General features: G+C 47.9%; 1 protein-coding gene across 1 annotated transcript in view; it reads right to left on the reverse strand.

Annotated features, from left to right (window-relative positions):
* SEMA5B (semaphorin 5B) overlaps positions 1 to 25,693 on the reverse strand; it is a 113,625-nt gene extending 87,932 nt beyond the window's left edge. Inside the window, exon 1 of the mRNA XM_025052168.1 lies at positions 25,563 to 25,693. The gene's annotated coding sequence lies outside the window, so the exon portion shown is untranslated. The remainder of the gene's footprint in view (positions 1 to 25,562) is intronic.
* Between the last annotated feature and the right edge of the window lie 11 nt (positions 25,694 to 25,704).

Below are 25,704 nucleotides of genomic sequence, written 5' to 3' on the forward strand. Positions count from 1 at the left end.
AAGAGAACGATAAGAACCTAAGCCATAGACTTTGGAGAGGAAACTCTCTCTCCTACCCCACCATTCTTTTTTTAACTTTGGCTGGTGGCAGCAGGAAATTCACAAAGAGCTGCAGCAGCCCTCAGTGGGCTGGGAGAGCCCTCTGTGCCCTTTCACAGGGAACCCCCTGCAGCTCTTCGTCAGATGTGGCATCAGGACCACATCTGAACCTTCAAATCTTTCTCTTGTAGTATTTAATCCACCGAACTGCATCCAACTCTTCTTTCTCCACCTCTCTCGTATTTAAAATTCCCAAGGACCAAAAACTCAGAATGCATTTGTAATGTACTGAAGAATGCATTCAGACAACATAAGCCTAGTTCTACACACTCGTCCCCTTAAAAGCCGAGGCCTGATGGCTTCCCATTCAGCTTCACAGTGAGTGGCCAGGCAAGGTACTTAGAGGCAGAAGAAGTGAACGCAGATAACCCATAAAGCAGACCACTAAAAAGCGATGACATTCCTCAGGTATTTATTGGGTAACACACTCCTTTGAAAATTCTGAAATTCTACACTATGAGGTAAACGCTAGAAGCTGTGCATCATGCAAGAGCAACGTAAAACACAATCCTTGCCCTCCAGGAAAAAGGATATACACACAATGTCATTTCTGAAACAACGTCAGAATCAGTGTTCTACACAATAATTTCTACTGATATTTGGAAGCGGAGAGATCAGCTTGAAGGGCTGCGCATCCAGTGTGTCAAGCATCGTTAGAGAGGTCCCGGTGGGGAAAATCCAAGTACAGGAAAACAAAAATGGGTTAGGTCCATGCGGCAAAGGCAAGGGAAAAGGGAAGAGGTGACTGGAGAACATCATCCTTGGGCCTCTGTGCTGGGTCCAGGCAGACAGGCATCAGGGATGGGGCGAAGTGGTATAGCTAACTTTTAACTAGTCAGTGAACCCAGTGCATTGTGTACTGATGAAGACCTTCATATTTTTTGATATACATGAGGGAAGACATTCCCTCAGAAGCAGACCTACTTCAGAGCCCCCAAATGCCTTTGTGTGGATATTGATCGTGAGACATGTCTGAAGCCAGAAACCCCCAAGTTTCACAGTTCATTTTTAGCTGCAAAACTTGCAAGAGAAGACAGAGGCAAGCTCCTGCTTCTCCTCCATTGGAGAGAGCAACCCAATTTGAAGAATAAGCACCAATTAGCTTTGTGAGAAGCTCAAGCTGTGAATCCTGAAGAGCTTTAACCTAATGACAAATTGCGAATTTTCTTAATTTTCTTCGGCAGTGGGTGGTAGTGGCAGTTGCATCCTGAAGACCTGAACTGCAGGCCTGTTCATTATATTATTTATGTCTCTTAGGGACCATAGGAGCACCTGTTTAGGAGTTTTATAAGAGAGGCTCCTTTTTGAGCGTGGGGTTATTAATCCAAAAGAAAGTGCTTTGGATGCCATTTCAAAATTAAATTTAAGAACTGATTATAAAACTAAACTATGTGTAAATCCACTGACCTTTGGTTTTCTTATCTGTAAACTCATGCAGGCTGCTGAGTTTAAGTCAATTTAAGAATTTTTTGAACGTCTAGTAAGTGCAAGGCACTATGAAAAGTATGGGGGGTACAAAGGTGAATGAGAAGCAGTCACTACCCACCTGGAAAATCTCAGGAATAAATAAGCTTCCACATCAAAATCAAAGCCAAACTTCTGAGAAACCAAAACAGTAACAAAGCACACATAATAAAACCCACTCACTGTTATTTCACGCATTCGCTATTTAGCCACTGGAATCCTCTTAGTTACAAGTAACTAAAAACCCAACTCAATTCAAAGAAAATATAATAATTCACATTAGAGGAGGTTTAGAGGTTCAAAAAAACAACCATCCAGTTCATGGTTCTTTTCATCTCTCCACTCAGCCAGCCTTACTATAATCCCGCTCCCACCCTGCCATCCCTAGTAGGCTTTTGCCCAAAGAAAGTTCTGGAAGTTAAACTTTGGCTGCCAAGAGCAATCAGGGCTGTGTGTCTCTTCATTTATGTTTACTTAGAGAATGATTTCCTGTGGCTCTCTATTGTTAATGAGGAAGAACTTTGCTAGAAATCAACTGAGAAACTCTATTCAAATCTTATTAGTCAAAATTGTGTCATGTGTCCATCTATGCCCAATCATTGACAAAAGAAATCACTAAACTAATCAGGAGAACTTCCTTGGGCTGAAATCAATCCCAAATTTCACTGCTGCTACTCAGGCAGGAAATGTAGAATGGATGAGGGGAAGTTAATCACAAGATGCCCTACTCCTGGGGTCCCCAACCCCTAGGCCATGGACCAGGTACCATCCATGACTTGTTAGGAACCTGGCCACACAGCAGGAGGTGAGTGGCAGGCCGGTGAGCAAAGCTTCATCTGTATTTGCAGCTGCTCCCCAGTGCTATCATCACCACCTCAGCTCCACCTCAGATCATCAGACATTAGATTCTCATAGGACCACCGGCCCCTAGTGCCAAAAAGGTTAGGGACTGCTGCCCTGCTCAGTTATAAAGACTTAAAGTAAGTTATCCATTTTCCAAGCATGTATAATAAATGCGAACTAAAAGTGAAGAGATATTTGCTTTAGGCAGGTGTATTGTGTCTAACAAGAAGGGACATCAGTCAACAAGAAGCACAGCTAGGAAAACTGAAAAGCAGGCGCAACTCAAAACCTCAGGGGGACATTTGGTATAAGCAAATCGTCTCATAAACCCCACCGAATTATAGCCCAGTCCATTAATTAAAGTTCCTAACATCCCCTTGGCACATCAAGAAAAGGTTACATTTATGCTTGCATAACTCTGTTTAAAAAGGCAGGGACACATGTAATACATTTTATAGAAAAATCACAAACACAGTGGCTGACAATTTTTAAGTATTGTTGCTTAAAGGGACAAATCTTGCGCTAGTTAAAAAACATCGAAATTTGGAATGACCCACACCAGCTTCTCTGGAGAACTGGAATTTAATGTACAGACTGCAAATATGTCACACCACGTTCAGTGAGATGTCATGGCTGGCCTTCCCCCAGGCTCCTTCGCTGATGAAAATTGATTGCCCCTCATCTCCTGACTGGGTGGCTGATTACCAATGCCAAACAAATAGCAGGTATTTGCATTACGATGTTGCTCTTCTAGAACAAATATTCAGACTCCCAGCCCCACCTAGACCTATCAAATCAGAATCTCACAAGTGTGGACCATACTCTGTCTTTTCATAAAGCAGCAGTTCCCAACCTTTTTGGCACCAAGGACCAGTGCTCCTATGAGAATCTAATGCCTGATGATCTGAGGTGGAGCTGAGGTGGTGATGCTAGCGCTGGGGAGCAGCTGCAAATACAGATGAATGAAGCTTTTTTGCTCACTCGCCTGCCACTCTTCTCCTGCTGTGTGGCCCAGTTCCTAACAGGCCACGGACCACTACTAGTACTGTTCCGCAGCCCAGGGGTTGGGGACCCCTGCCTTAAAGTTCCCCTCGTCAATCTGATGATCAGCCAGACCAAATCACACACTACTTCTCTGAGAATCCAGAATGCTCTCCAGAAAAAGGCCTCTGAATAAAAGAGCCAGGGCCTCTTGGAGCCTTACATAGTTGTTTCTTTCTTGCCTTCAGGAAGACTAGCATGAAACATCAGAAACAGGAAGCTGGGAGCACTCACCCCTTCCGGGGGCAAGCACAATTCCATCTCCCCAGAAACAGGTCCCAGAAGTTCCTGACACACACCACCCATCAAGTAACTCTTGCCCAAGAACCACAGCCAATCGGCCTCTCAGATCGACTGCTCCCCTATCAACCTCTTCTTGCCCATAGCCTTCCACCCACCTCAGAACCCATCCCAACAGCATCAGGGTCCTGGATGGGGCAACATCAACTAGATAATATGATGTCAGGAAGGACAGGAAGGACATTCTTTGTTACCTATTAAATGACACCACTGCCAGTTTCTACTTTACAAGTTCTTTTGTAATTGACTCACCACCCCGTCCTGCTCATTCTTCAAAGATGTTTTTCATGTTTTGTCTAACCCCACAGTCCATCTCACTGCAACTGGCTGAGGGCTGGGGGAAAGGAAGTAGAGTAGGGACTCAAGACTCCTCGGTCCCTAGAATGTGACTCCCAGGGATCAACAGGTGGTTGATCCCTTGGTGAGGAGGGGCGATATATACTTTCTACCTTTTCCCAGGCAACAGAGAAAGCAATGTCCCAATCCAGGAAGCACTCCAGCCAGTGAGACCTGGGTCCCAGGAACCTGTCCTGCACTGTGGAGGTGACCACATCCTATACGTCAACCCTCAGCCTCCCTGACACTCCACCTCCCCAACTCCTGTGACCTTTAGTTACAGGGCTTTATGTGACCAGAGGTTACAGGCTTGACCAGGCTCTTCCCATCCTGGCTCCTCTGAGCACCACCTGTGTGACCTTGAAGATGACCTGCAACCTCTCTAAGCCTCAGCTTCTTCTTCTGGGATGGATAAGGATTGTCTTGGCTCATCTCCCCAGTTCTCATGAGGCATAAAATACACAATAAATGTGAATGTGCTTCCTCAACCAGACAGCACTGTTCACTCATGAAGAATCACTGTCTACCAGGCTCAGAGCATCTCTGGCTAGGAAAAGTGTCTCATCCATCTAATGTCTCCAGTGTCTGGCATTAGTAAATGTCTCTTGAGGAATGCCTGTGGGGTAGTACATGGACAGAATGAGGAGAGGGCATCGAAGGAGGCCGGGAGTGCCTGGCAAGTCAGGACAGTGAAAATGAAGAGTCAGGGATCGAAGAAATGCCCACGCTTTCCTTCCGCCTTCTAGTCTCCAGGGACTAACAATGCCCTCCATAGTACTCCTCCCCCATTGATGAGACAGGTAACTTTTAAAAGTCACTCTAATTCCAAATAGAAAAGGATGTTATTAAAGCTTTTCCATGCCAATTTAGATAAAACATTGAACACATCTAACCTTTAAATTGAATGGAAAATCCCTTTTTGTTAACAATCCTCTAAGGTGCTCACTTGCCCGGGCTGGTGCTTCACTGAATACTGAGATTGGGAGGTTCGGAAGCTTGGGGTGGGGCCTTGGAGGGAGAAGCCTCCCCCTAACTCCTCATCACTTTGGTTTCCCGGAGAAACAGACACTCAGGAGGCTGAGAGAGCCAGGTTGGCAATTGGGTATTTGAAGGCAGGGCTTGTTTCTGTTTCTCCACACTAAAGAGCCCCAGTCCTGGGAACACACAGGACAATCCTTACCACCTCATCAACTCTGCAACACAAAATACGCCACTCCCCCGCCCCCTACCACCACCCCTGTTCTCAGAACAGAAACACAGCCCGTGAGAAATGAAAAGGGCAGCTGCTTTTCACCACACACGAGTCCCAGCTGCATTTTCAGATATTCCCCACATCCCCCTTTGCACCCCCAGGGCTAAACTGTCATAGAATAATTGGGGTAAGATATAAAGGAGAACTCCCCACCCAGAAAAGCATGTGGCATCAGAGGGTGACAATTTTTAGACATAAAAGAACCCTCGTACAACATTACTCTTGCCTGCTGAATACAGGGGCAAATTGGCAAGCCAGCATATCCTCTTGGGCACTTCCCCACCACACACACACACACACACACACACACACACACACATGCCCACACGTGTCTTGTGCTTGCCCCCACCCTCTTCATTCCTCCTTACTCAGTGTTAGGGCTGGGCAGGGCCTTGACCCAGAAGCAGAGGGATGGACAAGGAGTCTTTCGATAACTCTCACATCCACAGACCCTGACTCTTCCCTCACTCTCCAGGCTAGAGTACAAGGAGGCCAGAGCCAGGGGACCTGCTTTGGCCACCTCTACTCTCACTCCAGAGCTCATGACATCTGCTAAGCACTTCTCAACTTGAAACCTTGATTCTTCTCCTTATAGATACCAAGTCAGGTATGAATCCAACTCCACAAACATCTAGTCCGTGCCAGGACTGGACTAAGAAAAGATACAGAAAATGCATAAGCCACTGTCAAAGTGTAGTTTTCAAAATTCTCTCATAATTATTTCACTCATTGATGGGGGATGGTAAAGCTAGCTCAAAAGAGAATTTGAAGAACAGGGGTTTTATATAATCAGTCAGGCAAGGCATGTAGAAATGAGTCTGCTAAGTACAGGCAAAACAGGTTATTGTCCTACGGGCCAATAAAACCATAACTTTTGGAGTTACCTTTTCTACTAGACAGAAATCACATCTCTACTTGGTAAAAAGCTACAGTATCTCATTAATCTATATGTTAATATCTAACTTCAGAAAGTCCAGCCCCTGATCAATAATAAATTGCAAGTCAAGCAGAAGTACATTCCCCTACAGAATGAAATAACCTTTGGTTGGACCTGTTAGGCAACAGTGTGAGGTTGCCAGGATGTGTGGTCATCCTTTTGCCCGGTTTCCAAGCTTTGGGTGCTTTTTCTGAACACCGCAGTCCATGCCCTTCAAGGGGCTTCCGACACAAAGTGAGCCAAGACTGTCACACACAATAAAGTTAAACAGCCCCAGAAGAATTCTTGTTTGTTCTGTTAGGCATGACAATGGCACAGTGTTTATGTACAATATAAATAAATCCTTACCAGTCGAGACGCACACTGAAGTATCCATACATAATATTTGATGATGTCTGGGATGTGTTTACAAATATTCCAGGATAAACGAAAGTTGGGGGGTGACTAGATGAAACAAGATGGGCAAAATATTGGTAAATGTTGAAGCACAGTGAGGGGTATATGGGAATTCATGTATGGTTCTCTCTACTTTTGGGTATATTCAAATTGTTTTCATGCTAATGGTTAAAACAAGACAACACCCTATCTCATGTTTATCATCTTCTCACATACTACATGTTTTACTGTGTTCACTCTTTTTTGTGTCTCCCTGCTTAGAATATAAACTCCATGAGGGCAGGGCTCCTTGGCAGTCCTTTCCCCTCCCAAGCAAGAGAAGAGCATGCGACACCTGTAGGCACACAGTGGGTATTTATTAAAGAGTTATTTGAAGGCACTCCACTGAGATGGGGACTAGGAAAGGAAGTTACACAGATGCGCAGGTAGAGTCCACACGTTTGAAAACCTGGCAGCAGAAAGAAAAAGCAGAGACGATCCAGGAAACAGCCAAGTGCAGGTTTTTGGAAAAGGGCCACATTGGGCCTGTTTGGGGACAGGAGGAAAGAGAAATGGCCATCCAAGAGGCAGGCAGCACACAAACCAACAAGGCAGATGTCTCCCTGGACCCTGGGTTCAAGAGCCACAGTCTGGGCTGAGCCTCGGGCTGAGCCTCCAGCTGGAGTGGGGGCCTGCAGCTGCCCGGGGCTGGGTGTCACCAGATGGCCCATAGGGCAGCGCCCTGCCTCCACTGCAGGTGCACCTTTGATGTGGCTCAGGCTACTGGGCAGAGGAAACCCGAGCTTCCCAGGGCTGCCTTGTGTATCAATGCCACCCAGTTTTCAATGAGGCCACAAAAGATGTGGGCCTGTGGGCCTGTGGCAGAGCAATTGCTCTACGGAGTGGCTGGCAAGAAGTCAAGGCATGGCATTTTAACCAGAGATGAAAGCGAGTTTTTACCCTGATTCCTATCAACACATCCACACTCCATCTCCATATCTAGGAGGGGTTCTCAGTGTGTGGAGTGGAAGCTTGGAGACTTCTATTATTTTTTCCATTTCCTCACTTCCTTCAGGGGAAAAACACACAGTGGGGTGGGGGTGTCTGTAAGGAAAGGAACTGTGGACTCAGGGGAGGGTCTGTGTTATCTCTGCAGGTTTTAATTATCCAAGCTTCTCCTATGAGACCAAAGGAGGGAGGGGCCTGTGAACACAGAGAGAGTACAAAAATGTGTTCCCTCACCCCTGGCACATCACATCCCACCCCACCCAATCCCTGTATTTAGAGATTCCCCACCTCCATTCACATTTATATTCTTGTGTGTGAGAGAGGGAGACAGAGACTGAGAGGCAAATGAGAGAAAATGTAGCTCCATGGCTGCCACACAAAGGACCTGCCCATGTCCCTTGCCCTATTTTCAGCCACTGAGACTCACCAGTGACCTTGAAATCCTGTAGGGCGTCAGGATCCTACTCCTCACTCCACAGGGGAGACATAAAATCAAGGACTCTTTTTGTGAGAACATACCCCATCTATGCTTTGAGAGAGAAAGGGAGGAAGAACCAGGATGTCTTCTGATGTTAGCTCTCTCATTAACAACTCAACGCACATTTGCTAAGGGCTTGGTGCTGGACAAAGGGGCACAAAGATAAACAGCTCTGTCCACGCCCTGGGAGATGGAGCTCAAGCAGTGACACCATCACATCACTGCAGCCGGCTGTACGGGCAGCACCCAGGCAAAGGCAGAAAGAGGTGCTTAAGATTCACTCGGGGAGCCTTAAAAAATACCGATGCCCAGGCCTCACCTGTACAGATGGAATCCTTCTTTGATGGTGAGGCCTGAGCTTCAGTAGTTTTAAAACCCCTCCACCCAGGTGATTCTAATGTGCTGCCAGGGAGGAGACCCATTAAATCATATATCCCCTTGCAAAACGGGCACAACAAAGGAAAACAGGGGTGAGGGCCCAAGGGAAGTGCTACAGCTTGAATTTGTGCCTCCCCACAAAAGCATGGCACAGCGGGTATGTGGAGCAGTAACATCCCTCCAAGGGCCAAGATGACTAATGCCAACACAAGCCAGAATCAGAGGGATTGGGTCCTTCCCCCATAACACAGACCTCAAGGCTGAAAGAGACCAAGAGGTTTTGCTGACCCAGAGCCCCAGAGTAGCCTGTCCCTCTCGTCCTGAAATTCCTTCTGAGTTCTTTTCTTGCCTTCTTAAAAAACACCCCGATGTGCCAGAGGGATAAGAAGGGACAGCACCCCTGCGGAGTGTCCTAAATGTCTAGGGAAGAAAAAGGCTCCTGCTGCTAATGGTGGATCCTCTGGGTGGGGGTCTTCGAGGTCAATCCCAAACAGGTCTGAGAGGAAAGGTGGGGCTTACCCTGGAGGAACGGGGAGGTATCTAAGGTGGCTAGCTAGGCTGGGTGTGGGGTAGGGAGCCCTCCACAAGTCCGGAACCCCAGGGCTCAGGGCCAGCGCATGGCACCCCAGAGCCCCCAGGATCCTCACCCTGATAGCAGAGGCTGTGCACTGTGATGGGACAGAACATGGAATTCACAGTTGGAAACAAGGTTTTGAAACTGCCTCTTAGTAGATATGCGGACTTGGACACATTCTTTGAGATAATATGTAAAAAAAAAATAAAAAAAAAAAAAACCCAATTAGAACAGTAGCTGGCATGGGGTGCAGTAAAGGGAAGTTACAGCCCCTGGGAGAAGAAAATAAAGATATGAATGTTCTTCGACAATAGTAAAGCACTCCATTAAAAATAGGTTTTGTCATTATCATCATCATCATTTAGCCCAGAGCAGGTAAAAGTGAATTATCTGAGACAATGAAGAGCAAGTGAGCAGCCCAGCCTGTTCCTAGGGATAGACCCTGCAGACGTGGCAGGCAGGGGTGTGGGCAAGGCTCAGCAGACTGCAGTGGGGTAACTGGCTTCCTGACTCACCTCCTGGGTCCTAGAAGCAAGAGCCGTGCGTTGTTCACCACTATCTCCCCAGCATCCAGCACAATCCTGGCACATGGTGAGGGCTCAATTCAATATTTGTCACTATTGGACATTCAGTCAAAGTAGAATTAGAGAGGCCAATAAGGCAGGTCAAGGGGTCAAGTCTGTGAACGTGAAGAAGGTTCATCTATTACACTATGGTGAGAGCTGTTAGAGCCCAGAGGACTGAGGAGGCAACATCACAGTCTGCCCGATCCTGGGCACCAACACTAGCCTCTACACCCCAGCTCTTCCCTGCTGAATATGGACCCACAGGTGGGGTATTGAGGCTGCAGGAATCCTGACAGAGAGATGCTGCCATGATTCTCCAGTTCATTGAAAACATTTGTAAATACTTCACAAGGTTTTAACTTAGAACCAGACAGAATTTTGGCACAGTCTCACCAGAGCAAGCCCAAACAAGAGAAACCTTGGTTTATTTGGTGCCTCGAAGGATGGACCATCCTTAAATCCAGGTCACCAAGCAGCCCAAAGTCAGCCTCCCACCCGCTGACCTTCACATCCTCATGAAGGATGCCAGGTTGTATCGGACTCATCAAATGGGACACCTTACCACAGATAAAATAACCTGAAATCTGCAGTGAGTAGGGTTAGATTCCTATCAGTGCTTTTGAGATGTGAGCCTCTCCAAATCCTTTTACTAGCCTCATCACCCCCAAACCCCTGAGACAAATATAGAAAGTAATTCAGGTCAAACATCTGGGCAGTGCAGCCAGAGGTCCTTGTCACTGAGGCCAGAGGATTCCCTTGAAGATAGGGACAGGCACAAGAATCACTTGGACAACTTGTCCTGGGAGCCTAACCTCAGGTGTGCAGGCCCAAAGGCCATTGTTAAATGCACAGAAGGGGGCTGGTGGATAGTAAGCCCCACTCCTGGAACTGCTTAGCTCCCTCCCCTGTAAGCCCTCACCTGTCAGGGCTGCAAGAATGGAGAGGGCCAGTGAGATGGAGAGTGTGAGCTGGGGCCAGTTACTTAACTACCAGAGACTCAGTTTCCCCATTCATAAAATAAGAAAACAACTCTTGAGATGGTCCCCTGGGGATGAGGGAGAATGTGTTTAGAGAGCAGAACATCAGGCACATTGAGCATGCAAGACATGGTGGCTTCAGTCTAGCCTCCTTGCCGCACATGAGCAAGCTCAGGGTTGTGGGGGTCTGACATAGGGGACTGTGGGACATCCAGGGCTCAACCCGGCCATTGATTTACCCAGATGCTCTGTGCATATAAGAAGATAGGAGATGGAGTCTGGAGTTTTGCCCAAGAACAGGGAACCTGAAATCAGACCAGGATGAGAGGTGAGGCCTCCATAGGGTGGCAGACTCCGCCTCAGGACTCTGTGAAGTGAAGCCCCACACCCCCACACCCCCACACGCTCAATATCCATATGCACATACGTCCTGTGACTCAAGGTTAACACTTCCGTCCTGGAGGTTCAGAAAGTGTGCAGGACACAGGCTCCTGACGGAGGTGCAGGCCTTGGAGCAGTCACTAGAGGGCCCAGGACAGTACTGGAGGCTGCTGCCCCAGGGAGGTTGCAGGAGAGGGACAGCCTGGGAACCAGTATAGGGCTGGGGATGGGGTGGGGCGGGGGAGACCAAGGCTGTGCCGTGGAAGGGTAGGATGGCTTCCTATAAATGCTTCCTCGCTATCTCCTCAGGACACGGAATGACCCAGAGAAACCCAGAGCCCTGGGACTGCAGGTAGTGACAGCACTTCTGAACACCATTCCATCAGAAAAATACTACAATACCCCAAATGCTTGAAACCCCTGGTTTCCAACCTCCCCTTCATCATCAAATGCATGTCCCTGGTTCTGTCTGTCACTCCTGATCTACAGGAGGCTGCAGGCAGGCATCCAGCTCCTGGGAGAGGTCCACCGGCGGGTGAAAAGAGCACTTGCTTTGGGTCCACTGTGCCCTGGATTCAAATCCTGCATCTGCCTCTACCTCCCCCTCTACCTCTCTATGTGCAATGTTTAGGGAGGTTTCTTAACCTCTCTGAAGTCTTTTCCTCGTGTGCAAATTGGAGGCTAATCTCTCCCTATAGGTCTCCATGAGAACTAAAATCAGAGACTAGTATATAATAGGTCCTCACACATGGTAGCTGTTATTGAGAATACAAAGCAGATTCCATCAGAACTAATCTCTGGGGCTGCAGCATTCATCTACCCCCAGGGCTCCCTTTGCCTTGTCCCTCTGTGCTCCTTTCACTCTCCTCCACATCCCTATCCTATCCAGCCCTCCTCCCTAGTCCTGCCCTCTCAAGAGAAATAGTTTCTGAAGTGGAAACCGCTCCAGACATTTAGCCCAGTGTGACGATCTCAGAGCAATCCTCTCTCCCAGCAGGACCAAGGCTGTGAAGTGTAATTAAAACCATGGATTAATTAGGAATGGCAGCCATCTTGCAAAAGCAGTACCTCGCGGGCACTCACCCTGCATCCGGAGCATCGGTCTCAGAGGTCTAGGATGCAAGAGCCACAGCACCTCCCCCAAGTCCTTGTCCTCTTCCACCTCTCCACCTCAGTCCATCTCCAGCTAAGCCATGCCACAGTTGCCTTCAATCAACTGTCTTAATTTTTCTTGTAGTCTATACTCAGAAAGTTCTTCCTGTAGTCTAACTTAAATTCTTCCCTCTACAGATTGATGGAGGGAGTTTGGTCTTCACGGAAGTTGCCCTAAGAAGTGTCCTCGAGGATGGCAGAGCTTTGAGTCCTCCCTCTCCAACCATGAGGAAAAGATGGTGTGAAGATCCTATAGGATGGAGTCAGAGATGGAGGCAATGTGATGGATGAAGGGAAAGGGGGAACAGAAAAGCACAGTAGTCAGAGGAGAGAGCTAGGAGGCAGCTGGTCCACCTGGGTTGGATGCCTGGGACTGGCTTACTAGTTACCTAATATCTGTGTCTCAGTCAGCCCATCCGTAAAATGGGAGTAAAAAGTCATACCTACTCTTGGGGCTTTCATGAGCAAAAATACATACAGATTTTTAAATGGCCAGCACAACATAAGTTCTCAGTAAACTCTAAGAAATTCTCACAATACTCCATCCTCTTCTGCAAATTGCTCAGAGTCTTGGGGCTTCTTCCTTCCCCATGTGCCTCAGACCCACTCCTTCTGCCCCATTCCAATGGCCTCACTAATGCTAGGCCCGGTCTGTGACCTCCCCACCCTCCCCACGGGCCTCCCTCTCTCCGATCACATCAGCTTACCAGTCTACTCTGCAGAAGGACTGGTTTGTTTGGTACCCTTAGGTCCCAGGCACTTTTCCAGGTGACCTACCTTACTAAAAGGAACTCATTTAATTCGATTCCCATGACCACCCTCTGAAGTAGGTACTATTACTATGGCCACTTTACAGAGGATAAAACTGAGCCTCCGAGAGGAGGAACAATTTGCCCACAGTCACCCTACAACGAAATGGTAGACCCAGACTTCAAACCCAGGTCTGTGTGGCTCCAGACTCCTTAGCAAAGCATCTGAGGCCTTCAGCACCTAGCACCCCTCCCTGCCCCCAATCTAGCCCTATTCATGCCCCCCACCTGCAGCCAGTCCAACCCCGATACACACAATGCACCTTCACATACGTGCTCACCCTCATGGAGTCAAAAGTAAGAATAGGGAGGAAAGAAGGAAAGACTTTAGGAGTGAAAGAAATTTGGGAAGAAGAGAAACTAGAAGGGGAAAGAATACCGAGAGGGAACTAACACAGTGTCCACCGATTTGGGGGGCTTCCCTGGATAGCGCTACAGCTCTGTCTCCAGCTTGGCTTCTGTCTTCTCCATTAGGGTGTGAGATTCTGTGGAAAGGAAGGAGTGAGAGGAGGCCCAAGTGGGAGGTTGATGAAAGGACTGCAGAAGCTCCAGCTGCTCCAAATAAGTTCAAGCCACTTGGCCTGGCCACACATCCCAGGGACTGGGAATATGCAAATGAGGCTGGGAACAGCTGTGGGGATCTCGCGGGAATCCTGACAGAATCCTGGCAAACATTAGAGGGGCTGGGAGGCCTCAGGCAGGCTATATGGTCCTCACTTCCAAAAAGGGGTCTGCGGTGGGTTTTGCAGACCAGAGAGGGAAACTCGATGTGCCGCCTGAGAAAAATTCTTGAAGAGACTATAAACGAAGGGTGGTGGGCACTTGTGAAAGGCAGTTGAGACTATGGGCAAACTGTGTGTTCAGTAATAAAGTCCTGTCAGGCAAAGCTCATCTCCTCCGTTGACAGGGTCACCAGGCTGGCAGATGAGAGAAATGAGGTTTACTCCTGTAACTGATCTTGAAAACATCTGACAAGCTCTTCCTGAAACTGTAGTGTACAAACTAGAGAAAAGAAGCTAGAAGGTGGTAGAATTAATGGGATATTGTAGCTGGTCACACAATCGTACCCAAGGGTACTTACCAGGGGATCAAACCTCTTGGCAGGAAGAATCCAGGTGCATGTTGAAATGCACTAAACCTATCTCATCAAACCCTTAGATAAATATGTGGGAAGCATGTGAAGCTAGGAGCATATGCTGGATGTCAAACATGCTGGATGGCAGAGACAAGATCCAAAATATCTTAATCAGCTGAAGTGATGGACTGAACTTAGACAATATAAAATGAATGAGGAAAAAAATGTTCAAACATAAGAACAAAAAAAGCTGTGTCCCCCTCAAAACTCATATGTTCAAGTTTTAATCCCCAGTACTTCAGAATGTGACTTTATTTGGAGATAGGGTTGTTGCATATGTAATGAGGTCATCCTGGAGTAGGGTAGGCCTACTCCTACCCTAAAAGAAATGTGGACACAGACAGGCACACAGGGAGAGTGCCATGCAAAAATGAAGGCAGATATCCAAGTGATGCTTCTTTAAACCAAGGGAAGCCAAAGATTGTCAGTAAGCCACCGGAAGCTAGGGAAGAGGAATGGAACGGATTCTCCCTTATATTCTCCAGAAGGAACCAACCCTGCCAACACCTTGATCTCGGACTCCTTGCCTCTAGGACTGTGAGACAATACCCTTCTGTTGTTAAAGCCATAGGTTTTCAGTACTTTGTTATGGCAGCCCTAGCAAACTAATACAAGCACAAGGACAAAATTGGAGGATGTGGCTGCGTAACAGATCATGTTAAAGAGACCTGGAAGTATTAGTTGGCTGTAAAAGGATAAAGGCCACGTCGTTGCCAAAAATAGCCAGGGCAGAACTGAGGCTGCATTAATAGAAGGTGTGGAACCTGGATCGATGACGGTGTGCTGATCCAGTATTACCTGGAAGGCCAGATTTGGTCCTGATGTCCTCACTTTAAGACAAGTGGGAGGATGTTCAGAGTCCTGTGCCCAGAGGTAATGAGGTAAGTCAGAGGAGGACTAACGGAAGTGGAGAAGAGGTGCAAGGCAATTGGTATCCAATGTTTCAAAAGCTGTGGCATGGACATGACTGAGTTTGCCTGGAACGGCCAAATAGAGGAAGAGATGGAGTCCACAGGGAGAGACTGCAGAGAAACATAAGAACTTTGTCTTATACACTGTTGACTAAAAATCGAATGGGTCTCCCTGTGGGGAGGTGAGCTTTCTCTCTCTGAGGAACTCGAGACTCCACCAGCTGACCACTGAGGAGGAACTTGTACATGTGCTCCAGTGTCTTGCAGCATCAAGAAAGGCCCACTCACATTCCCCACCTGGCTTGATACCAGCAACTCAGACTTCTCTCCCATTTAAAGTTAGAGGCTATCATGAGGTATTTTGGCCCTAAGTCCTTTCATTGATGGCCTGAGCAGATAAAATTGCATGCTGAGGGCAATGAGTCTAGACTCACAGTTTGGAGAGACCTGGGTCCACTCGCCTGCTCATGCTCACAAGGACAGGCACCCAGGACGATGAGGGGTGGAAAGAAAAGTGGCTCTGGCTCTCCACTGTCTAGGGATGGAGGGAACTGGCAGTCCAAAAACTAATTGACCCCTCACTTGAGGGAGCACCATGCTGTTGGGTGCCACGAAGGAATACGAAGGAGCCTACACCCAGGCATCTGTTCCAGGGGTTTGGGAAGACAAGCCTCTATAAGGGAGGCAACTCTGATGCTAATAAGATGACCCTTCCCAGGGTGACCTGATACTACAAGAAGCATCTACATGAGCTCCACTACTTCATTCAATCCTCCCTTAAACTAGACCTCCTCCTGCATTCCTAACAGGTTCTGGCAGTGCTGATGTTGCTGGTCAGGAACCTCACTTTAAGAACCACCGTTCTAGAGCAATCAGGAAAGGAAGCGGTGTCCTCCAGACTCAGAACCACACAGAGATAGAGGTGTGCTGCCAAGTCGATCATTTGTCTCAGGGCAGGAGGGCCCCAACAGCATCTCAGGCAGCAGGACTGCCAGCCAGGGCTGCTTCACTAGAACTCATCTGGATGGGAAGATGCTCATTCTAAAAAAATCTAGCTTCCTGTATTTTCCACTGCAAAGTCTCCTGGTTCTCCCAGGCTGACAAGCTATGTTCTCTTCTATAGGAGGTTCTGCTTCTTCTGCAGTCAGCCAACATGACCTCCAGTATTCTCGCCTTCTCTAAACAGACGGGCTGCTTTCACCAGACCTTTTGTAACTGGGTTTCCCAACCTCCTCATGATGCAAGATGCCCTCCATGGAACACACTTGAGTTGGTCAGGGTATCTCTAAAATCCACATCCAGAAATGAGGACAGAATGACCAGGGAGAACGTAATCTGGATCCTGCCCTTCTCTTAGTGGCATATAAAATGATGTTGTCATGAGCATCCCCCTTCACCCTGTCGGCTCCTCTGAAGCCTGCACACAGTTAAACCCCTCAGATCTTTTTTCTCGGGATCTGTAGCCAAATCAAGTCTGCCCCACCTCCACTCCCTTATGAACTTGAGTAATTAATTTCTGCAATCTAAATGTGACTTTCCATCTGCCCCTGTTAAATTTCATCTTGTTGGTTTAAACTCAGCATTCCAGTCTGTTGAGATCATTTTGAATATTTATTCTGTCTTTTGTAGGAGCTGCCCATCACAGCCTTGTCATCAGCAAATTTGATAAGCTCGCTTACTCTAGTTTCATCCAAGTCATGGATAAAAATGTGAAGCTTCATTTTTCAGAATCTCACCTGCCACAAGTCCTCTTCTCCTTTGGAATCCCTAATCATATGATCATAATTCCCCAAATCAGACTTCCTACAGTCTAGGGAAGGTCTCTGGGCATGTTGTGATTTCATTTCTTTCTTTGGCTGTTATTAATGCCAAGCTGACGTGGTGTCTTTCATCTGAGAGCTGACACTTCACCATCTAGTTCTTGGTCGCCGTCGGAATCAAATCAGGACAATTTGGTTGCTATTTCTTTACCTTCTGGGCAATGACTATGTTACAGAAAAAAGGATGCAAAAATGTATCCAATCCTCCACTTTATACAGTATTTGATATCCAACAAAAGTCAGGCTGCCTATCCCCCCACCATTACTATAGCATGCCTTCCTGGCAGCTTTATATTCCAGACTGGGAATGTAGCATCCAAATTCTTCCGACTGGGTGGAGAAGCTGTCATGGGGATATGTCATAACTTGGACCTGCTTAGCTGCAAGGCATGCTGGGATCTTGGCAGCTGGTCAGTGAAGAGGCAAGAAATGCTTTCTGGGGTGGGATCCCTGGAGAAAGAGGTGAGGACAGATTCAAGGATGTGGAAAGGAAAAGAGGGCCTTAATGAATAGCATCCCCATTCTTCTGCCATTCATATGTAAGAAGTGCCCTTCTTCAGTGGGAGAAAGGCACAGTACATGCCCATGGCATGCTGATGGAGCATTTGTGAACAACTTGTTGACACCATGAGCCAAAGATGGAGAAAGGTACATGAAGTAGTTAAGTGCGTAGACTCTGAAGCCAGACAGTCTAGATTTACATTCCAGCTCTACTACTTATTAGCTGTTTGACCTTGGTCAAATTGTTTTTCTCTCTCTCAAGGTTTCAGTTTCCTCATGTGCAAAGTGGAGACAAAAATAATACATGCACATAAAGCACATGAGGATTAAAAGAGATAATGCATGTACAAAGTTTGGCAGAGTGTCTGGTACATAGTAACAGCTCAATAAATAATAGCTGTTATTATGGAACGATGGCTTGAAGGCTCTGAGTGCTGATAGTTCCAAGGCTGGAGGTTTTAAGAGGGAAAGGCTAAGAGGTGAAAGAAGAAATTAAACATGCAGGGGGTTAGCAGCAGCAGAGTACCTGAAGGGCGAAGCAGCAATTTGTGGAACTGACCTGAAGGTGGAGCCTAGGCACAAAGCTACGTCAAGGATTCCGACCTTCAGTGTCAGGGAGGGCAAAACAGACAGTTTGAAACCTCAGAAGAGTTCAGTGAAAATGATTTGCCTTTTCAGTTCTAAAAACAAATTTTTTTTTTATTGCTATAGGACGTGAGTCAAAAATTGTCTAAACAATCCTTGTGAAAAAGAAGCAATAATATTCCACCGCTAGAAATCTGTTCCGAGGAAATAATCATCAATAGGCACAAAGATTTATATACAAAGATGTTCACTGCATCGTTATTTATAGTAGTAAAAATGATTTACAACCTAGATGTCTAACCCACAAGGGATTCATTAAATAAATTATGGCACATCCATATGATGGAATACCAGGCAGCCACTAAAAAGCCCATTTTAGAAAAATACTTAAGACCTGGAGAAATTATTACAATATGTTATTAAATGGAAAAGACCGATTACAAAAGAGCACAGACAATATAATCACAATTTCGTTGCATATATATCTAGAAGGAAATATGCAAAAATGTTGAACGAGTGTGTATTACTTTTATACATACTTTTTAAGACGAAATGACCACAAAGAAGTTACACTAGAAAGAAGCTCCCACAATCAGCTTACAACAGAAAGCCATTAAATCTGGAACACAGAAACACAAACAGTAGCTATGATCTGAATGTCAGGAGCTATAGCTGGTACCTACCGAAAGGACCTGGCTGTTTGGAAGGGCTGAGGGTGAAGAGATTCTACATGCCATTGGCGTGAGGCCAGGTGGAGCCTGGGAAAACTTTAGATCAGTGGCTCTCAACCATGCTGCGTATTAGAAGCTGAAAAAATACCAAGGCCCAGGTTCACCCTCAGGGATTCTGACTTTATTAAGATCTAGGATGGGTCTGGTCATCTATATTTTTTCAAAGCTCTTTGGGTGATTCTAATAGGAACCAGTGAATTAGTATTGAGCTAGACCAAGTTACTGTTATCTGTATACAGAGGACACTTGAGTCTTGCTCTCTAGACTGAGTCCAGCATGTGAAGGGAGAGTCATTCTGGAAGGCAAAGAGAAGCTGAAAGGGAGCAGGTGGCTCCAAGGCACTTGGTCTATACAGAAAAATGACCTTGGGGGACATTCATAGAAGTGCTCCTTACAGCTGGTCTATTTGGGGGCTTTTGCCACAAGGACACTGCTCTCCACTTAGACGTGTGATTGGGCCAGCCGACTTCATGAACTGCAAGTGCAGGTGGCTCAACAACAAGGGGAAGGGAAGGAAACCAGGATCCTGGGAAACCTAAAGGGACCCAACTTTGCAGAAGCCCAAGCTAGTGGTATTTTCCTCTTCTGTTCTGCTTTTGTGCAGAAACACACGCTGGCCAACAGAGCCATGCATGAACCTTAAAGGCGATCTGCTTTGGATGGATGAGGCCACTCAGAGGACTCCTAGTTTCCTCCAGGGGCCTGGTGAGAGGGAGAAGTAGAGGGAATAGGCCAGCTAGAAACAAAAGTTTGTATTAAAAGATAAGATCTCCCCCAGTCTCTTACTACAGGTGTAGAGTTACTCAAGGCATCAAAACAAGGGAAAGAAAAGGCCTGAGTTAGGTGCTTTACACACGGGATCCATCCGTCCCTGAATAATTAAGAGCCAACTGCAGCTCTTTTGTACTCCTTAAAGTGGGGCTCCTGGGTGGCCTTTGTAACAATAACCAGGGCAGTATAGAGAGAGTTTTGGCTCAGGTGGACCAGTGGGGTTGGCAAGTAGGGATGGATCTAAATTGCTGCCCTACCAGCCATTTCCTGGAGTTTTCTCCCTAGGGGCAACCTCACATCGAGTCTGGCAGAAGAACAGAGTTGCAGATAATCCAAACTGCTAGATGATCAAACCATCACACAGCTTTGCATCTACGTTTATACATGGATGTATGTGAGTATATTTACATACACGTACATATATATAGCAATATACAGCAGATTTACCTTCCAAATGATGCTTGGCTCAGGCAGAGGCTAAAGGGAGGAGGACGTGACTGGCAATCAGGTAGGTTAGCAACAGTGGGGCTAGATGATAGCGTGAAACTAGCCTGAGACTAAATAGCCCCCACAAATAGTACACACACAGAAAGGGAATAAGCCACTCCTGGAAAATCAAGAAATGGCTGTGATCTCCATTCGAAACCACTGACCTCAAAAGCCAGAAAGGGCCTTCAGGTTCATCTGACACCTCGTTTTCACAGATGGGGAGTCTGGATTTGGCAGAAGCGCTCCAGTGCGGAAAGCTCCCTCAGCTCTAACCTAGCCTCCTTCTTGGGGAATTTAAACCTATCTCCTCTAATTTGATCTCAGAGGACTGGCAGAACAGATGGTCGCCAGCCATCTTCCAGTACCAACCCTTCCTATCACAGAAGAGGCCAGCCAGAGATATTCTTGGTTCAAATGTAAAGATATTCTGATAATACTGACAAGGCTTCAAATTCAAACATGTTACAGGTGCAAGTCTGATTAAGTCATCCTTAATAAACGCAGATCAGTGAGGGCAGTGTCATGGCGGGACTCAACACACATAGCATTGCCTTTAAAGCTTTCATTTGCTCAGGGAAAAGCCCAATGAAATCTTTGTCCTCCTGTTTCAAGTCAGAGAATGGAGGAGGATGAGCAGCCCAACTGTCGAGAAATGTACTCAAGGTCAAACTCTCCCAAGCCCAATCTCTATCTCAATGGTCCCTCCTCTGGCTTTCTCCACTGTGCCCAGCAGGAAATTAGATAGAAAAACTTCTTCCCCTCCTCCCCCCTACTCCAAAGCTACCAAGTGTAGCATTTTCTCACTGACAAGCCCCTAACTAATGTCGGAATTAAAAAGTGCATTCTGCAAGGTTTGGTTTTCATCTCTCATGTGCACTAAAGCAAAAGAAAGAGAAAGTGACACGACAGAGCCACATAACATTCATACCCCCACCTTCCTTCTTGGAACTCTGCTCCTAGCTAGAACTTTTCCCGGCCACTTTCTAGCATTCAAGTCTGTTATAAGGGGGATTTCTTCAGAAAGAAAGTCTTAGAGGGGATTCTTCTATCAGAGACAGAGAATGGCTTACACAGAGATCTCCTTCCACCTCACTCATCAAGGAGCATCTCCTCAGCCGAAGCAGATGTCACCAAACCAAAAGTCAGAGAGAGGGAAGTTCATAAAAGAATCGCACGATGCTAGGGAAATCCAGGTGTTGCCCATACATGCTATAAAAAAAAAAAAAAATGCTCATTCAGTCAATTCAATGCAATTCCATTAATCAAGACACTAGCTTTGGCCTCTTATTATGCATTTAAGACTAAATTAGTTAGGTTTAACATAAATTTAAGACCAACTTAGTGATGCCTAAACTCAAATGCAAAGAAAGATCCATACGTGAAGAAACCCCATTCATTAGAGGTAACTATTTCCAACACACCATACACACACAAAGTCATCGGCTGACAAAGATAGGCTAGTAATCAAGAACTGGATGAGGCAAGGGATGGTCCCAGGACCCACTGGGGTTCAGACCCTGAAGTATAAGTAACCAACACTCCCTCCCAATAGTTCTCATCCCCAGATTTCCAGGCACCTGTCTTTTCTTCTGTCCACATTGCAGGTATAAGGCAGGTGTTTAACCTCACTTGATGAGCGAGGCATCTGAGGCATGGGGAGGGGACTTGGAATAAGAATAACTAGCCCTCTCAGCCCTCCCCTCAACCCCTAACCCAAGTCCTTTGGACAACTCCACATAAGCTATCAGGTCACCCAGACAAACCCACAGGAAACAAAAGCAACAACAACAACATGACAGTAAATTCTACCACAGAAGTTGAGGCAATGCTAGTAATTGTGTTCTCCCAGTCATGCTGATTCACCTACATCCAGGGAGATCAGAGACATGTCTCGCCTACTGTTGTATCCATAGCTTCTAGCACAGCCCCTGGCACATGGCAGGTGCTCAGTAAATGATGAACATGTGAGTTTACTACCACTGTTGATCTTATTTATTACCTTGCACTCAGGCAATAACAAAGCCAACACTTGAGGACCTCAGGGAACATCCGACTGCTGGAAATATGGATGGTAGGGCACCATAGGTCATCTGGGAGTCTTTTAAGACAGTGTGACAATGTAACAAGCACTTCTAATTTCAAATCTTTCTTTGGCCCTCTGTGTCCATTCTATCACCTCAGTCCTCAATGAAAGTAGTGATTTGGTGGATTGTATGGTAATGACCTGAGTTGCTATCTTGTTGCCTTTCCCTGTGGGATATAGGGGGGTGACCAAGATTAAAAACAGGAGTGTCATGATCAATGTTGAAAATGCTGGGCCTGACAGCATTTTATTCTCAAGTATACAAGATTCCATCCACTAGCCTTCAGCCTTGCCATGTTGCTCCTCCCTAAGTGTCTGCTGTCCCTCTGCACTCTTGCTGGGGCTGCTCCTCCCCTTTTTAGACTCACACTTGGGGCTCAGGACTTTCTGTATATTCCTTGGGATCTCCAAACACCCTATGTGAGCTTTTAGTCTTTTCTCATCCAACTCTTGCACAAGGCTTTACTATATTAGAGGAAGCAAAAAGCCATGATTGAACTTTTCCTTTAAAAAAATAAAATAAAATTGGCTTATACACACTGGGTTCTGGGAGTGGAGGTGGTGGGAGAAGGGGCAGGAGACCAGCATGCCAGTCCATGCTCTGCATCTGGAATCTTGTATCAGCTAACATGCGATGCTAGATTTCTGTAAGACAAGATGGTTCACTGACCTCAAGGAACTCATCAACTCACAGAAGAATCCTAGTGTGCCCTGAGAGTGACAATGAGCTCGGAATCTACCAGGTCAGAGGTAGAATCAGCCTGTGGGGTATTCTAACCAATGCTCAAAGTACAGGGAGACATGATAATATGCACACACAAAAGAAATGAGATCACTTCCTAGAATTGTAATTTCTTAATCAGTAGATATAGGGAGTCGGACTGCTCAAGGGCTGCACATTGGTTTTGCTTGGACCATTTTATCTGGCCAGTTTGACTTTGAATACTCAATTGTCCCCAGGCTGGCCACTCTAATTGCCTGATCAGCACATTGTCACCTGCCTGCCCTCTGAAGGCAATTTGAGTTTGCGACTCCTTTGACATGACAATCTCCAAGCCCTCTTCCAACTCCGAACCTCAATAAGAAGTAACTAACAGAGGAGCTTTCAAACAAGCCAGGAAGGGTACCCCAAAACAGAAAAGCTTCTGTGATTCCGCCAATCTAACTGAGAGGTGGCAATCCACAGAGCCAGGCCAGACCTCTTGGCTTCTCTGCCCTTCTGTTCTGGCAGCCCCTCTCTGTCCTTCCCTTCTCCTGTTCTACCCTCTCTATACAGACAGTTGGTGGGGAAGGGGGCAGAATCAACAAGCCTAGCTCTCGGTCCCACCTGAGTCATCAAGCTTTCTTTACCAGTCCTCTCCTAAGCCCTAGGTCACCACTGACATCAAGCCCTTGCTGCCTTGTACTGCCTGTGCATTTTTCTGTTCATGTTCTCCCTCCCCATACCCACAAGCTGGTGAATTTAGCAGCTTCTCTGGGCATGGTCTCGGCCCTGTATCTACCCGCACCTAGGATGGTACATTGCGCTTACGAAATATTTGATGTCCACAGTGAAGATAATGCTGGCTATTGTCAGCTCTGGAGGAGGAAGGCTCTGGCATGACTCCTTGGAAAGAGAACAGAGATAGAAGATCTGCCATCCCTTCCTGAACGGATGGTGGTAGCTGTTGCTTTGCAGAAAGAATTGCCTACTCCCACACATACATACACCTTTCCCAACCTGGCATAACCAGACGCAGCCCTTCTTCCTGAGTGGCCCCCCAAAACAGTCCTTCCTGCCCTATGCCTGACAGAGTGGCAAACTCCCCCTTTCTCTTTGATATTTTATCTCCTTCCTCCTCCATTGGGTACTGGAGGTTTTTTCCAAGCTCCTTCTTAATCTGTCCCCCTTTTCCCAGTGAGATACAGTTCTCAGGCTCAAGTTCTTCTCTGCCCCTTCCTCAAGGTCATCTATCCTGGTTCAGAAAATGCGAGAGGCCACTTTTGAATATTAAGAAGAAATGGTGGGGATGAGGTGGGGTGGTGAAGAAAAGGAATGGAAAAGAATAGCCTAAAAGATGAGGGAAAGTGGGGGAGGAGAGGGACTGGAAGGAGGTCCTGGAGAGCGCTGGAGAGAGGAGCCTTTGCCTAAGGAGCAAAATGAGGCCCGTGTGTGTGTGTGTGTGTGTGTGTGTGTGTGTGTGTGTGTGTGTGTGTGTCTGGCGGGGTAGTGGGGAGGTGATCCCTGAGAAATGTAGGAGATTGGATTCTCTCGGGGCTGAGGGAAAAATATGCTGGGTGGGGCCAGAGACGGTAGGTCGTGTTGGGGTCTAGACACAGGCGAGCTTCCAACCCCCAATCCCAGTTGTGTTGGCTTGACCAGAGGGCCGGAAAGGAGCACATCCCGAGGGCGGGCAGCCCCTCCCCGCTCCCGCCGCTCTGTTCCCACCACCGAAAGCCCAGAGAGGATCGCGGGGTGGGGCACGGTCCAGCGATTATCTCTTCTATTCAAACCGCGGTACCACCGCAGCCGGGCGGGGCCCGGAGAGCGGAAGAACCCAAGGACGGTGCACCGGGGGATGAGGAGGAGGCAAGAAAGGCGCTTCAGGTGGCTCCTCTTCGTAGTTTAAAGTTTGAGGAAGGCGAAGGAGCCGACTCCATCCTCCCTCTGCCGCCGCCCCGCGGCTCAGCCCGGCCGGGTCGCCTCCGCCTCGACCTCTTTCTTGGCGGGTCCAGCGCCCTTTTCCCTCTGGGCTCCCGTCGCGCTCGGGTCCCAGGATCCCTTCTCCGGTCTCCATCCCTCCCTGTTCCCGCGCGCGCCCCGCTCCCCCCCTACGAGCTGGATCTCCTGCACGACGTGAGCGGAAAGTGAATAGGCAGCCCCAACCACAAAGACAAATTACCATGAGAAAAATAAATCAGGAAATCGCCGTTCGCGTCCCGATTCCCGCCGCCGCACCCCTCTCCACCCCCCGAGACCTGAACGCGGGGCTCCCGCGCCGCTGCGTCTGGGGCCTGGCAGGGCAGAGTTTGGGCTCCGCAGGGCCCTGGCAGGGCAGGGGGTCAGTGATGGATCTGGGCAGCGGTGGAACCGGGACGTCCCCGACCGAGAGATTTCACACTCCGCGCGGGCCATGCGTTCCCACGCGCCTCGCCACCCGCACTCCCCCTCCACGGGGTTCACTCGCGGGCCCTCTGAGCCTCCATCTCGGCGTCTCCGCCCTCAGCTCTCCCAGCCTTTCATTCGACTGTCCCTTCCTCCAGGCCAGGGCTCCGGGTCCCCATCCGGGCTGCAGCCCAGACGCGCAGACCACCCCACCGGACAAAGGCCCCGCGCAGCGGGACCCGGAGCGAACGGGAGACGGGAAAGCGGTAGCGCCGAAGATGCCCAAGCCGAGGTGGCAGCGGGCGGCGGAAGCCCGAGGACCTCCTCGCCTCCCGCCCGCAGCCTCCACTACCTGGTTCCAACTTGCTCGAGCCCTCAGACCCCTACGCGTCTCCAATCCCTCTGCCCATCGAGTTGCTGAAGTTTGCAACTTGCAGTCCCAGCCCGCGCAGGGGAAGCGCCCGAAGCTCCCCGGACTCACCTCCGGGCTGCAGGTGCCCAGTTCCCGGTGACTCCCGGTTCCCAGAGCGGCGGAAGCGAACCAGGAGGGCTGGCGGCGGGTCTGTGAATGGGGCGGCCGCGCAGGAAAGGTCCCCGGCCCTCGGCCCCGCACTCCCGTGCAG

This window comes from Pteropus alecto, unplaced genomic scaffold (genome assembly GCF_000325575.1).
Source record: "Pteropus alecto unplaced genomic scaffold, ASM32557v1 scaffold251, whole genome shotgun sequence".
Lineage (NCBI taxonomy): Eukaryota > Metazoa > Chordata > Mammalia > Chiroptera > Pteropodidae > Pteropus > Pteropus alecto.